The sequence below is a fragment of the Giraffa tippelskirchi genome, chromosome 13, assembly GCF_054371585.1.
Source record: "Giraffa tippelskirchi isolate mGirTip1 chromosome 13, T2T-mGirTip1v1.2.pri, whole genome shotgun sequence".
NCBI classification, from domain to species: domain Eukaryota; kingdom Metazoa; phylum Chordata; class Mammalia; order Artiodactyla; family Giraffidae; genus Giraffa; species Giraffa tippelskirchi.
In genome coordinates, this window is record NC_137287.1 from 36,202,317 (window position 1) to 36,214,001 (window position 11,685).

Sequence of the window (11,685 nt, forward strand, 5' to 3'; positions counted from 1 at the left end):
GCAGCAGCAGCAGCCATAGAGTTTCTGTCTGAACTCCTCAGTTTTTATTCCAGCTGCATAAGCAGACACAGGCGGTATGCAGATAAATAATTATGGTTTTGCACCAGTAATGTATGACTTAGAAAAACAGGTGATGAGCCATACGGGGTCATGAGCTATATAGTCTGCTGACCGCTATTTTAGAGTTCTTTTTTAGGAATTTTTTAAAAGAAACATTGTACATTGAGTGAAATGCACAGATCTTCGGTTCGTGTTTATGAATTTTGATAAATGCATATACCATCTAGCCAATACTCCAATCAAGTGTGGGTCATTCCATCACCCCAGTGTGGTACCCAGACCTCTAAAGGCAATGAGTGTTCTGAATTCTATCATCAATCGTTTTGTCAACTCTTGCACATCACATGTATGAAAACATATGGTACGCACGCTTCACTGTTTGGGCCTTACGTTCTTGCTAATGTAGTATTTGAGATTCACCCACATCACTACACATATTACTAGTCAGACTTTTTCACATTGCTGAGAGTATGAATTAAACTGCAAGAGTCTCACCATTTATTCATCCTTTCTTCCACTGATGGACATTTGAACTGCTAGCTTTCAGTTTTGTCTATTACAAATAAACCTGCAACAACCTGTACTATTGTACACTTGTATGTGTGTGGATGGGGGTTTGAATCCTTTTATTACCCTTAGGTAATTACTGAGGAGAGGAATTGCTGAGAAATAGACGTTTCACTGTACAAAAAGCCACCATACAGATTTCCAAAGCACTTGTGCCATGTGCACTCCCACAAGCAACGGATGAGAGTTTCTGTTCCTCAACGCCCTCACCAGCATTTCATGTTTTTCTTCCTTTTTAGTTATTTTAGTGGGTGTGAAGTCATATCTCAGTGTGATTTTTTTCAATCTGAAAGTCCCTGATGACTGCAATCTCCAGCACTTTTTAATATGCTCAGTGGACGTTTTTATAGCCCTGATATGAAATGTACACATAAGTCATTCTCCCACTTTCCTGGGTAGTCTCTCTTTACATAGTCAGGATATAACTCCTCTAGCAGACTGCAGGATTGACAATACACTCTCTCACTCTATAGCCTACCTTTCCATTTGCTTTATACTTTTGATAGGTTTTTAATTTTAATGAAGCCTAGTTCATCTTTTTTTTTCTTCTATCATGAGTGTTTTTGTATACACCAAGACTGCAAAGATATTCTCTTACAGCTTCTTCCAGAAAGTTTATCATTTTAAACATTTAGATCTGTGAACTACTCCCAGTGAACCTTTGTGAGGTATAGGTCAAGGTTCATTTTCTTCCACAATAATATAAATTTCTGTGTGGCCTTATTCTAAGTGGAACTTATAAGGACTTACTTGATGAAAGTCAAAGAGGAGAGTGAAAAAGTTGGCTTAAAGCTCAACATTCAGAAACCTAAGATCATGGCATCCAGTCCCATCACTTCATGGCAAATAGATGGGAAAACAGTGGAAACAGTGGCTGACTTTATTTTTAGGGGCTCCAAAATCACTGCAGATGGTGATTGCAGCCATGAAATTAAAAGATGTTGGAAGGAAAGTTACGACCAACCTAGACAGCATATTAAAAAGCAGAGACATTATTTTGCCAACAAAGGTCCATCTAGTCAAGGCTATGGTTTTTCCATTGGTCATGTATGGATGTGAGAGTTGGACTATATAGAAAACTGAGAGCAGAAGAATTGATGCTTTTGAACTGTGGTGTTGGAAAAGACTCTTGAGAGTCCCTTGGACTGCAAGGAGATCCAACCAGTCCATCCTAAAGGAGATCAGTCCTGGGTGTTCATTGGAAGGACTGATGTTGAAGCTGAAACTCCAATACTTTGGCCACCCGATGCGAAGAGCTGACTCATTGGAAAAGACCCTGATGCTGGGAAAGATTGAGGGCAGGAGGAGAAGGGGACGACAGAGGATGCGATAGTTGGATGGCATCACCGACTCAATGGACATGGGTTTGGGTGGGCTCCAGGAGTTGGTGATGGACAGGGAGTCCTGGCGTGCTGCGGTTCATGGGGTCGCAAAGAGTCGGACACGACTGAGCGACTGAACTGAACTGAACTGAACCTGTAAGTCATGGACATTCTGGGGTCACAACTGATTGTATGGGGTGTCTGGCAACACCTGCCCCTCAAACCCTCATTAGATGGATCCCAGCCCTGCATCAGATGGTCTCTGCTAAGTCTGGTGAGGTCCCTCCCCTTGACTGCACAGTCCAGCCCTTGGCCAAGGGCAGTAAATCCCCATAAAGTTGTATGAGTCCTCCCCTGCACATAATCCTCTTTTCTGGTACCCTGTCCCCAAAATTCCACCTCAGAATCCAAGAATTCCAATCTCTACCTCTTAGCTCAGCAAGATGCTCCCCCTACTCGTTGCCTCCCACCTGCACCGAAGCAGAAAAGTGTTCCTGGATGGAGAGCCAGGGCTTTATGAGGTCCAAGACCTGTTTCTCTTCTCTCCAGGACCACACTGCCTTTTGACGAATGCCTGAAAAGAACAGCCTCATATATATCTTATTCGGTTTTACAGTTGTTTTCAACAGGAGGACAAGCCTGGTGTCAGTTATAGCATCAGGACGGGATGCAGAAGTCTTTTTAGAGTAGGATAATCCAACAGGGGGCTTCCCAGGTGGCTCAGTGGTAAAGAACCCACCTGCCAGTGCAGGAGATACAAGAGACTGGGTTCAATCCCTGGGTCAGGAAGATCCCCTGGAGAAGAAAATGGCTATCCATGCCAGTATTCTTGCCTGGAAAATTTCATGGACAGAGGAGCCTGGTGGGCTACAGTCCATGGGGTCGCAAAGACCGGACACGACTGAGCACACACACAATCCAACAGAAACAGAATACAGGCCACATATTTAAAATTTTCTAACAGCCAGGTAAAAAATTAAAAAGAAAAAATGAACAAGTGAAGTCTCAATGTATTGTATTTAACTGAACATATCCAAAGATGCTCTTTTAACTGAGTAGTCCATATAGTGCTCTCTTCAGCAGCACATATACCAAAACTGAACAATCCATGTAAAAATTATTGACACGGTTCACATTTTTTCACACATAGTCTTTAAAAGCCTGTATTTTACCCATACAACCAAAACTCAATTTGATCCAGCCACACTTCAAGTGTTCAGTAGCCACATGTGGCTAGTGGCTATTGTATTGGGTGGCCAGCTCTAGAGTGTCCTTAAGCATAAATTGAAGAAACGCTAGACTTTAGGGGTTTTCAAACTGATTTATAGCACCTCCAAGTATAATGATCAATGCACGCTTCCCTTGTCCAATTCTCTGAAGGAGAAAAATGCTCAGGCCAAAAACTTCCTTTGTCTCACCAAAAATATAGGAGAAAAGATTTTTTAAGCTTTACAAATGCAAACCAAAGTAGCTGTTACAGAAGCAGTAACTTAATGTCACTCCACTGAGAATGTATTCACGTCCCATCTCTCCCTGAGTGTTAAACGTTTATTTAATGGTGTGACCTTTCCTGGGTCTTGATTTCCAAATCTATGATGTGAACAAAGCCATAAACTGTGCTGGCTAGGAGGCAGGGTGGTTTAAATTGACCGGGGAACAGAATTATTTGAAAAGGTCCTACATGAATCTTCTTTAGAGGCTTAACGCCACCTAATGTGGGATCCGTTTCCACAAGGTCAGCTTCATTTTCACTTTTGGAATTCAAAGCTCAGTGTTTCTGAGCTGCCCCCCACCACACACACACCACTTCTTTTGGGGCCCTGCACTATCTGCCTCAGGGTTTGGCATATAATACTCCAAGATTTCTTGAATTAAAAGGTCCAAATCAACAGAGAGTCATATATTTTCATCAAGGGTCCCTGGAGCATGTATTTGAATTAGGTGGAGCAGGAGATAAGCAAGGTAGAAACAGGACTTTAAAATTAGAAACAGAGAAAATTCCCTACAATACAAAATACGTTTCTTCCACCCTTTTCAGTCAAACCACTGAATCCAAGCAAGCCTGCCTCTCTCAACAGTCTGTCCCTCCTGCCACGCTGACTACCTTCCACGAACACGTCAACCTGATTCCCATCACAAGATCTTTGTATGTGCAGTTCCCTTGGCCTGGAATGCTCTTCCCATCACTGCTGGCAAAGTCTGTTCCTCTGTTCTCCCCAAGATTCAGCAGAAGCATTATCTTTTCAGGGCTTCTTCTCCACGGCCCATTCCTTACTGTCTTCCAAGTTATAACCATGTTGATTACTTCCCTAGTGTTTATCCCAAGGGGCCACTGGTGTCTGAGGCGTGTACTTCTTTGTGGTCTGTTTCCCCATGAGAATGTAAGTTCCACAGGAGCGGAGGGGAGGGGGCGTTCTGTGGTCTCTCCTCTGCTTCCGAGTCCCTGGTCCAGTGCCCAGTCTCTACTAGACCCCTTATGTACACACATGTTGCCTATTATGCACATATTATGCCCTTGAACTTTGGAGTTCTCAGGTGGGGAGAGAAAGAACCCTGCTCTGCTCAAAACGAATGGAGGACTCAGATCCCTGAACCAATGTATTAAGTGATGGGAGGTAAATCAATGGTGATCATTCCTGGAAATGTTACAGAGAAGAGCAGATCCCATGTTGAACCTGTTCTTTTATTTTAACCTTTGCTTCCCATTGTTTTTGTTCACTAAAAGGATACCGTCCATACATAATGGCCTGCCTCAGGGAACCCTGCCCTTCTGCCTGAATGCTAAACAAAAATGCCTTTGTTTGGGATCCTTTCCACCTGTGGAGGGCTACTGGAAGGAAGAAATTAACACATCCCCTTCTTGAGGCTGGCCATTCCAGGAGATATCTGTAAGACTAATGGTCTTTTTTACTTTACCTCCTCACCTCCCCCCATCTCTGTTCTATAAAAGAACCTGGCATCCAGATCCTGATAAGATGGTTATTTTGAGATATTAGTCTGTCATCTTCTCTGTCAACTGGCTTTTTTTAACAGAGTTGTATTCCTTGCCTCAACACCTTGTCTCTCTGTTAACTCGCCTGTCATGCAGGGAACACGGGCTTCTCAGGTGGCACTAGTGGTAAAGAACTCGCCTGCTAGTGCAGGAGACATAAAAGACATGGGTTTGATCTCTGGGTTGGGAAGATACTCTGGAGGAGGGCATGGCAACCCACTCCAATATTCTTGCTTGGGGAATCCCATGGACAGAGGAGCCTGGCAGCTACAGGCCAGAGGGTCACAAAGAGTCAGACACGACTGAAGCAACTTAGTACACAAACATGCAGGAAGTAGAGTGACCTTGACTCTGGTCACTGGGATGCACATGGTGACTCAGACTATGGGCCTGAAGTCAGACGGGAGAGGGACCCTGGCTTTTCACTCACTAGCTCTGTGAACTTGGACACATTATTGACTATGTGTGTCTGTTTTCTCCTTCTGAAATGGGATTAATGAAAATTTTTACTTGAAGGTGTGTGTGTGTGTGTGCTCAGTCGCTCAGCCATGTCCCACTCTTCATGACCCCAATGGAATATAGCCTGCCAGGCTCCTCGGTCCATGGGATTTTCCAGGCAAGAATTCTGGAGTGGGGAGGTGCCATTTCCTCCTCCTGGGGTCTTCCCCATCCGGGGATCAAACCTGCATCTTCTGCATCTCTTGCATTGGCAGGCAAATTCTTTACCACTGTGCCACCTGGGAGGCTCCCTTGAAGGCACTGTCAAGATTAAACAAAATAATGGAGCAAGCACTGGGCCTGGCACATGAGAAAGGTTCGTTCATTGTGAGGCCACTATTAGCCATGAGGGTCATTGAAAGATTGATCTTATGGCACCAGCAGGAAGCTAACAGGGGATACCAATGGCCTTACAGACTCAAGATCACCTTTGTTAAATTTTCTGGCCCTCTCAAATAACACTTGGAAGCTTTGAAGCCTGCCTCAACTATGGGTGAACTTCCCTTTCTTTCTTTAATTCTCCATAACATTTCAAATGGGGGATTTAATCCTTGGGGTTTGATTTCCTGACTGCAGTAGAAATAGAAAATGTAAGTAAACACCATATTGGAAATCTGACTGTTCAATGAATCTCAGAATTCTTTTCTCATTTGTCATAGGCAAGAAAAAAAAAAAGAATGAGTTAAAGTTGTTTATAAGACAATCAAACTAAGATCCTTGAGAAGCAATTATTTTGGAGGAACTTCCCCGTCCCCCATTCTTTATGGCTTTACCATTTTCATACTGAAAGGTGTTTAACTGGAAATCATTTTTTTAAAGCAGCCATCACATAATCCTCTATAAAATCTCTCCCCAGCAATATCAGTAGGAAGGTTTGTACAACTCACACTATAATGAGGAAGAAAATCGCCTCCTAACCCTTTGCTACTGATCTGCGAGAACATCCTAGGGAGAACCGGCTGCGGACGGTAATTGCATTACTCCATTCCCTGCGAATTCTGATCAACCAGAACCATCAACCCAGCTTAGAGACGCGGGTCCGCTGACTGTGACCAGCTCCACAGCCTTTTCACCTTGGATTTGGAAGCTGCGATGAGGCCAAAGCAGCTCTGAGTGCAGACTTCCCGACGAATTTAATCCTTGGCCAATGAGAAACACTCTCCAGGTACCCGCCACTCACAATTTTAACCACTAGAGGGGTTTCCATCAGTAAATATCCAGGGGGTTAATATGAATGATGGGGCTTCCCAGGAGGTACCAGTGGTAAGGAACTCCTGCCAATGCAGGAGACATAACAGATGTGGGTTTGATTCCTGGGTGAAGAAGATCCCCTGAAGGAGGAAATGGCAACCCACTCTAGTATTCTTTCCTGGAGAATCCCATGGATAGAGGAGCCTGGCAGGCTACAGTCCATAGGGTCGCAAAGAGTCGGACACACCTGAAGTGACTGAGCAAGCAAACGTAAATGATGCCAATTCCTGGAAGGCCTATCCACATGCCAAAAGCAGACAAATGACATACTCCCTCCTGATTCTGGAAAACACAAGGGTCCTCCTCAATGCTCACTGTAAGGTTCTTTCATCTCAATGGGGGAGACACAAGACCTCCCTGAGGAGACCCCAGCTCTTCTCCACCACCCCTTGCTCTGTCTAGTAATTGCACTTTCAGATAATTGCATTTTCAGGACAACTGTAATAATTGTAGAGAACGTGAGGGATTCAGGGGCTGATCAAGGAAAAGGTATCATCAGAACTCCCCTGGTGATTCAGTACTAAAGAATCCACCTTTCAACGCAGGGCACATGGGGTGGTCCCTGGTTGGGAAACTAAGATCCCACATGCTGCAGAGCAACTAAGCCCACATGTCACAATTAGAGAAGTCCGAGCTGCAACAAAGACCCAGCACAGAGCCCCCATCAAAAATAATAATAATTAAATTATTTTTTCTAAAAATTGGAAAAGACATGACCGAGAGAGACAACGAGCTCTGCTGAGGGAGCAGGGGCTGGGCACCCAGGTAGAGGTGTACAAGCGGGGCCTGCTCTTCACAGCAGGGACCACCCATCTTAGTCTGAAGGGGCTGCTGGGACAAAGCCCCAAAGACTGGGCAGCTTAAACAAAGACATTTATTTCTCAGAGTTCTGGAGGCTGGACGTCCAGATCAAGGTGCCAGCAGATCTGGCGCCTGGTGGGAGACACCTGGTGGTTCCTGGTGTCTTCCTGGCTCATAGACAGCCGTCTTCTCGAGGTGTGTTCAGGAGGCCTTTCCCTGGTGTATGAGTGTGGGGACAGAAAGCTCTCACATCTCTTCCTCTACTTACGAGGGTACTGACCCCATCACTGGGACCCCACCCTCATAACCTCTAAACTCTCTTTTCTCGGGGTCCACGTTCCACAAGGGTCTCTTATCATTTTCTATATCCATAACTTTATTTTCCCATTCAGAAATAGACACCTATGAGTCAGACCTACTTCCTTTTCCCCTTCTATTGTTGTTTAGTCTCTAAGTCATGCCCAACCTCATCGAAACCTGATTCCCTTCTGGAAGAGCCATCTCCAGATACCATTACTTTGGGGTTAGGGCTTCCAACACAGGAATTGAGGAGGCCCACAAATATTCAGCCCAAATGCTTTCCAGAGGTTTACATGGCGAGGTCACTGCCCACAAAAGAATGGGGGCCAGGAAAGGAAACTCCAGGAAAGGGAGATGAGAGAGGGCAGTCATGACAAGGTGGTATCTCTTAACAGCACAGCAGGGGTGCTGGGCCCCAAACTCCAAAGCTGTAGCAATGTGAGCCCTTCTAACTACAGAGTCCTGTCTTACCAATGGGTGAGAGCTGCCTCCTGAGGTTTCGTGGGGCATGCAAAGCAGGCACGTTCCAAATGACTAAGGTCTGCCTGTCAGGGCTATTTTTAAAATAATGGGATACGTTAAAAATTGGGTTTGGCAACTGCGGAATTCTGAGCTAACAGATCCCAGCCAGCAATGAAGAAATAAACAACCGAGGGGGGCCAAACCCAGAGGCACATAACAAGGATCCAATCCTGTTTGAAGGCAGGAGAACAGACAGTGATCGACAGCAGAAGTGACCCACCCCCAGACTCTGAATGAAGACAGTCAGCAGCGGGGGCTGCAACTTCAGGTGCCCACAGGGTCCAGGCAGGTGCCCCACCACCTGTGTCCACAAGACAGACGGGCCTCTTTAAGGAGAGATGGCTGACGTGGGAGGACGGGGGGCCAATGTGGCCAGATCATCCAGGTTTTAAGAGACAGGGGTCCAGCTTCTATCTTTCATGCCAAGTCTCTAATAGGAAGAACATCCCTGGTAAAGGGAATAAAGTGGTAAAGAAGAACTAAGGACTATGCATGCTACGCATGCTAAGTCGCTTCAGTCATGTCCAACTCTTTGCAACGACATGGACTGCAGCCCACCAGGCTCCTCTGTCCATGGGATTTTCCAGGCAAGAATGCTGGAATGAACCACCATTCCCTTCCCCAAGGGATCTTCCTGATGCAGGAATCAAACCCATGAACTCTTTACCACTGAGTCAAGTGGTAAAGGGCTTTATTAAATAAAGGTCTCAGTGATAAAAGATCACCTGTCAATGTGTTAGACTTGGGTTCAATCTCTGTGTCGGGAAAATTTCCTTGAGAAGGAAATGGCAACCCACTTCAGTATTCTTGCCTGGAAAATCCCATGGACTTAGGAGCCTGGCAGACTACAATCCATGGGGTCACAAAAGAGCCAGACATGACTGAGCAACTAAACAACAACAATTCTTCTAGGAAAACACCGACAAGTAATATGAATTTCAAATATATAGTGAGGCTCACACAAAACACAAAACTCTTCCCTGGCCACTTACAGCCTGCTGTAGCCAGTTTCAAACCTCTGTGTCTGATTCAAAAGGCAGATAACAAACACATCTTCATATGGGCACAAGTGGGCATCAGAAGGAAAGTCAGCACCAGCGCCAACCAAGTAAGAGGCTAGATTCTCCTACAATTTTTCTCAGCTGCTTATTTTTTTTAAAATTTTCTTAACGTGGTGAAATATATATAAAATTTACCTTTTAACCATCTTAAAATATACAATTCAGTGGCACTTAGTGCTTTCATAATATGGGGCAATGGTCACCACTATCGTTTTCCAGAACTTTTGCATCCTCCCAAACAAAATCCTGTCCCCGTTAAATAAGAACTCGCCATTCCCTGCCCCCATCCACAGTCCCTGGCAAGCAATTTCTATTTTCTCTCTGAATATGACTACAAGGAAATGGCAATCCACTCCAGTATTCTTGCCTGGAAAATTCCATGAACAGATGAGCCTGGTGGGCTACAATCCATGGGGTCACAAAGAGTTGGACACTACTTAGCGGCTAAACAACAACAACAAGGTATCACAGATAAGTGGAATCATACGGTATTTATCTTTTTGTGCCTGGATTCTTTCCCTTAGCATCATGTTTTCAAGGTTCATCCATGTAATAGAAAATGTCAGATCTTCATCTTTTTATGACTGAATAATACTCCATTGTATGGATGAACCACATCTTCTATATCCATTTATCTATCACTGGACATTTAGGTTGTTTCTACTTTTGGGCTATGGTAAATAATGCTGAAATTAACACTGGCGTAAAAGTACCTGTTGCACTTTCTACTTTTGTTTCCTTGTGGTAGATACACAGAAGCAGTAATTCTATCAGTAGCTTTTTGAGGAATCGCCTAAAATTTTACAGTTCCAAATTATCTCCCTAAGTTAAAGGAAATATTTTTCCTATAGTGTGTTCCTAACTTTAATAATCTCTAGAGAGTAACAATGGTTTATATATTTCCAATATTTTTATGGGTGGCTGAAAAATAGTTTTCTATCACTGTGTTATTTCAGTATTTTTAACTAATTTTCATCTATTTAACCCAAAGTCTACTGAGAGTAGCTTTGGCACTTTAATCAGAAAAAAATATTTTTTTATCTACACACACACACACACACACACACACACACACACACACACAGATCACATTCTGCAACCCTGCAGAACAAATGACAAAGGCCCCATGGTCTTCTCTTCCCATTAACTGGGAAGACAGAATTACTCTTTCCCCTTCAATGAGGGGGTAGTCAGTGAGCCCCTGGGGTGCTGACTCAGCACATCAGCCCCCTCCCCTCCCCACCGTCAGTCATTAATGAGAAAAGGGATACCTCAAGAAACACAGACTCAGCATAATGTAAGCTCGACAAATAGCCAGTGAAAGAAGGTGGCTTCAAGGCAGAGTATGTCTTCAGAGATGAACTCAAATGAGAAAATGATGACAACAGCAAAGAAAGGCATTAAGGGATTCATAACATTTGTTTGTTCATTTAAGAGCCCCCGATGCATAGAAAATCCTTTAAAATTGTGTATGTATGCCTGTGTGTGTGCGTTTGATCACCCTTGGACACCAGGCCCTCAGATAAGTAATGAAGATACACAAATCATTATCTCCCCACTATCAGGAAGCTCACAGAGTAGCAGAGGAAGCAGTCAAACAAGCAAAAGACATGAAAAAATAACGCAGGCACTCCCTGAGCACTAGCTCTGTCCCAGCCATTACTTAGGGTTGTCTTATGTCATCCCACAGTCAACCTATAGAGACAGGAACTGTTAACAGGCTTCCCCAGGGGCTCAATGGTAAAGCATCCACCTGCCAGTGCAAGAGCCACAGGAGATGAGAGTTCAGTCCCTGGGTCAGGAAGATCCCCTGGAGAAGGAAATGGCAAGCCATGCCAGTATTCTTGCCTGGAAAAGTCCCTGAACAGAGGAACCTGGTGAGCTACAGTCCATGGTGTGACAGAGACTCAGACACGGCTCAGCATGCACACACTGAGAGGACCCAGACTTCCAGCAACAACATGAACACTTCTGATCAGACCCTGGTTCCTAAACACTGTCAAACAAAAGGAACCAGAGTTCAATGAAGGAGCGATTCTGGGCACAGGTCAGAGAAAACAAAAGATGAGCCTGGAGCAACTTACGGTACCACAGATTTAAGAAGTGCTCAAAAAGGGGAGTATAATTTAAAGGGCATAAGAATCAAACAGAAGGAGCTCCTAAGAGTGAAAACTGGAAGACTCTGAGCAAGAAAAATGATGACAAAATCACATTATAACCTAAAAGAAAAGAAATATTCTAGAGTTAACAATGATATAGATGTGAGAGTTGGACTATGAAGAAAGCTGAGCACTCAAGAATTGATGCTTTT

At 44.3% G+C, this 11,685-nt stretch overlaps 1 long non-coding RNA gene across 2 annotated transcripts in view; it reads right to left on the reverse strand.

The window, feature by feature from the left end:
* The window catches only part of LOC145531685 (uncharacterized), a 37,647-nt gene that overhangs the window by 7,531 nt on the left and 18,431 nt on the right, over positions 1-11,685 (reverse strand). The window lies entirely within an intron of this gene.